This window comes from Cryptomeria japonica, chromosome 10, assembly GCF_030272615.1.
Source record: "Cryptomeria japonica chromosome 10, Sugi_1.0, whole genome shotgun sequence".
Lineage (NCBI taxonomy): Eukaryota > Viridiplantae > Streptophyta > Pinopsida > Cupressales > Cupressaceae > Cryptomeria > Cryptomeria japonica.
In genome coordinates, this window is record NC_081414.1 from 625,253,114 (window position 1) to 625,258,129 (window position 5,016).

Consider the following 5,016-nt stretch of genomic DNA (forward strand, 5'->3'; position numbering starts at 1 on the left):
TGGGTGTGTGTGTGTGTGTGTGCGCGCGCGCACGCGCACGTGTGTATGTATATATGTATATATAAATGTGTATCTATATATGTATATGTATGTATATATCTATATATGTATGTGTATCTATCTATCTATCTATCTATATATGTATATATATGTATATATGTATGTATATACATGTATACATATATACATACATACATATATACATATATATATATGTGTGTGTGTGTGTGTGTGTGTGTGTGTGTGTGTGTGTGTGTGTGTGTGTGTGTGTGTGTGTATGTATATACATATATGTATATATATGTATGTATGTATATATGTATATACATACATACATACACACACACACACACATATATATATATATACACACACACACATTTACATGTACATCTATATGTGCATGTGTATGTAAATGTATATATGTACACACACATAGACATATACATATACATATACATACATACATACATATAGATACACACACACACACACATTGTAGAACCTAGTCATTAATTATTATTATTTTTTTTCTTTAAACTCATAGCAAATGTAAAAGTAAATGACATAGAAACTTCAAATTGTAAGTTAATAAGAAAAATCTTCTTAAAAAATATATCTTCATACCAAATATGACTAAAATATTTTAGAGCTAGTGTTGAATGTAAAATAATCTATTTATTAACTATTGAAACATATTGGTCCCCCCTAACCTAGGGTGGTTTAAGTTAAATTTTGATGGGTCCTCTAAGGGGGACCCGATTTAGGTGGGAGAAGGTGGTGTAATAAGGGATTCAAATAGTAAAGTGGTGGCAACCTATGTGGCAAATCTAGGCACTCAAACTTCGAGCATGGCTGAAATGATGGTGCCCTTTATTAGCATTTATATCACAAAAGATAAAGGTAGGAGGTTAATTATTTAATGGGACTCAAAGAACGTAATCATGGTGTTACAAAGCATAGCCATGTCTGGTTGGCAGGGGGTGAACATCATTTCTAATTTCCTTCATGTCACCTCTATACTTGACCATGTCATGAACATTTCAACACATTTTCTTTGAAGGTAAATAGACTACTGATGTGCTTGCCAACTTTGGCCCCTTCTCTAAGGGTATTAAAGTCTAGATAGATCTGCACGATTTCCTTGGAGAAACAATACCATGTTAGATGAGGACAGCTAAATCTATGGAGCCAAAAGATTTGAAAATCACCTTTTTGTTTGGTTTCCTCTCCATGATGTACTTCTATCATTTTTCAACATGAAATGATTCTATTAATGGTAAGGAAAGTAATTTTTCCTCTGCTATCTTTGAAAGGGTTTATTTCCATCTCAGTTTGTGTGAAACTACCTTGGCTTCTAGCTCTAGGTTTTCTACGTCTAAGATGGGAAGAGACTTAATCTGAACCAAGCTAGATTCCTGTGAAAAGTATAAAGCAAATAATGCCCTCTAGGAGGAAGCGGTTGAAGGTAATTTTTCTTATTATGCGGAGGGTATGAAGGGTTTTGACCCTATGATTTTTGATCAATTTGCCCAGTTAGGAAAAAATAGTGTTGTTCAAGTGGGCAAGGTGAAATTTACTATGTTAGTGAAGACTATTATTGCAGTGATAGGGTTGCCTATAAAGGGAAAGAATTTATAAAAGAATCCTAAAGGGGACTATATGGAACATTTCAAAAGATTTCAGAGCCTAGGTGAGAAGGTCGCCTGCCACTAAAGTAGTTTCAAGATGGATGACCTTCTTGTTTTTTGCAAAGATGTGGCCATGATTTTGATGAAGTTGTTCACTCTCGGTAGATGTTTCAAAAGGTTTCATTCTTAATTGGTTTTTTATGCTCAATCGCCTTCAACATGGGGTAAGGATGAATTTTCCTTTTGGATTTTCACTTCTATCTCTCAATTTTTAGAGGTTGCTAAGTCTAAAGGCTCCCTTACCCTACATCAAGGGGTCATCTTGTGTCTCTATAAGTTTCATTTGATTTTAACCCCCTATAGTAGCCATAATATTAACCTGCTAACTCCGGTCCAGGTTTGGGTCTCTATGTTGAGCTTCTAGTCAATCAATCTACAATTATTTCTTCTACTAAACCTCTTAAGGTGCCTACTAGGGTTAATCCCTCTCAAAATGCTAAATACAAAACCCCTTTCCCCTTTTTGGTGAAATCTCTTTTTAGAAAATGGTCATTATTAAAGAGGAATTGTAGGATACAACCTCTTCTTGATCTACTAGGTCTAATTGGGCCTCGAGTAATATTGAGAGTAAAGAGGCTAATCCTCCATCCCCCATTTTGCCTAAGATTTTCCAAAACTCTCTTCATGGAGTGCTTTGTTTAGGGAGGAATTTCTCCTCTTTGCGGCTAAGGTTAATGAACATTGTGTGGGGTTCAACAAACATGAACCGGTTATCCGCTAGCTGCTAGGTCAATTTGAGGTGGTGAAAAATAATATTAATAGGCTCAAAGCTATTTTATAAACAATGGCAAGAGCCTCTAGTTGGACAGATGATGAGAAGGAGAAAAGGGCTTGGATGGTAATTGGGAAGTTTGTTGGGATGATCAATAAATGGGAAAAGGTGGACAATTTAATTAAATATCTCATAGAGAAAATTGGTCAAACAAAGAATGTGAATGATTTGGTTGGTATGGTGGAGGTTCTCTAAGAAAATTAGGGAAAAATGAGGTGGACTGTGGAGAATATGTTTCACAAACATAGGGAAATTAAATCTGCTACTCTTCATGAAATTTGGGATGAGATTGCAAGGAGGGGGGCCAAAAATAGTAAGACATTTGGAGTCCCCTTCTATGATGGAGTTGGAAGTGTCTATTTCAAAGGTGAAAGCCACACAAGACTCCCTAGTTGTTTCCTCTGGGAAATATTCCTTTAAAAAACTCTATGTGCTAGAAAAGGGTAAAGATATCTATGTGGATAGGAAGTTGGAATTCTCTCCTACTTGGTAAACCATTGGTTCGTTATTTCGATGGGAGAGTGTTTCTTTTTGTTGTTTGTTGTGTCTAGTGATTGGTTTTCGTTTATGGGTTTGTCAGTGTTTTCGGTTTCTGTTGGGTTTAGTTAGTAGCAGGTTTGTTTTATGGGATCTCAATCCTCATGATTTCCCATTTTTGTCACCTTTTGTTGTGGTTATGTAAGGTTCGGGCATATCTCAGTTTAATATTTTATAAACTATTGAAACACGTCCAAATCCACTCAAATTTATTTCATAAATTCTCTTATCAAATAAGAATGTTACAATGTTAAGGTATGAAATATTCTATATATACCTCTTGTAAATTTAAAATAATATAATTGAACTAAACAATGGAGGAGGAATACAAAGGAGATGGTTTGAATTCAATAACGGTGGGAAATTTCTGCAACATTGATGGTGGAGGTCTCTAGATGGAGCTGGTGAGGATAGTGATGATTTTGAGCGCCATGCAACTTTAGGATCTGTGTTGTCCCATGATTCTCCAAGTCATCATTCGGGGGCTTTTCAAGTGGGATCAAGTCTTGTTCCTGGGGCTCTTGATGGTAGGATTTCTGGTGATTTTTCACCTATGGAGAATCAAAAGCGATTAGAGATGTTTAGAGGTTACTTGAAAGGAAAGTCCATTTTCCCTATTTTGCATTATGTAGACTTTGCCTTTGGTGTTTTCTCCATTTTGGTGTGGGAATTCCTTGTGGATAAAGGCATTTCTTTAATGGATTGCTTTTTGGTGGGCAATTTATTGGTCCTCATCCAAAAATTAAGGCAGTGTGTGTGTGCATTGCTAGAAAATATGAAAAGAAGGGGACGATTGATGTTATGACAATGGTAAAATGGTTTTTCTCTTTTGTCTTTACTTATGAGGAAGATATGCTTTCAATTCTATCTATTATCCCTCTAGATGTTTTCCCTTTCCTTGCTATCTCTTAAGAAATGAGAATCCAAGTTTTCTCCTTTAGATTGAGCCCTTGATATGGCACCTATTTGGGTAAGGCTTCCTAGCCTTCCCTTAGAATTTTGGGATGAAGAAATTTTCTAAGGGTTGGTGACTTTTTGGGGGGAGTTGATCTCGGTGGATCTCATGACAGCTTCTAGAAAATAACTAGTTTATGCATGTATCTATGTTAATATTAAGCACTCTTATGATTTTACCTCAAAGATTGTTATTAACTCCAAGCCATTGAGTTTGAATCTATACCGTTTTCTTGCTTCCATTGTAAAAAATTTGTCCATTCGACTAAAAATTGTCCGATCAAGCAATCTAAAGGTAATGCTTCGAAAAAAGTATGGAGACATAAATTTCTAAGGCCAAGCCAAGGGAATGATTATTCTATGCTAGCAAATGCTCAAGTCCTAGATGGAGTTGGCTTGAAACAAGGGATTTATTCTTCTGTGTTGGCTTCTTCAGAGGTTGGGCATTTTGAATTGCCTTTCCTTCCTATGATTAATTTCATGATTAAGCTAACTGATTCTTTGAGAGATGATTTAGTGCCTCATAGTGTGGATCATGTGGCTTCCTCAAGCTATGCGGAAGATCTTCTAGTGGGTGATGAGGCGATCCTTGCTCAATGAGTTTCTATAGAGCCTATGGTGAAGATGAAATATTTGGTCAATGAGGAGTAGAGGCAAGGGTTGGAGGAACCTAGAGGGGAGGACACACCTTTTACTATGGTTATGTCTAAGCATATGAGAAAATTTTCCCCCATGTGTCTTCTATTAAAACTAGGAATAGGTTGCAGGTAGACTGTGGTGTGGAATCAAAATATGTGGGTAGGCATACGACACTCAAAACTCATGATAAATAGAGTAAATCTGACGTGGTAAATACTCTACAGAGAACCCTTCCTTAGATGGCCATTTTTGTCTCTCCTCCTTTGAAATGAAGATATTTTTATAAAATATAAGGGGGTTGAATCACCCCCATATGCATGACCTCTTGTCTAATCTGATAAGAGATCATAAATGGGATATCTTCCTAGTTCAAGGCACAACAATGCAAAAGGTTAAACTCATTGGATTGAAGTTTGTCTTTTT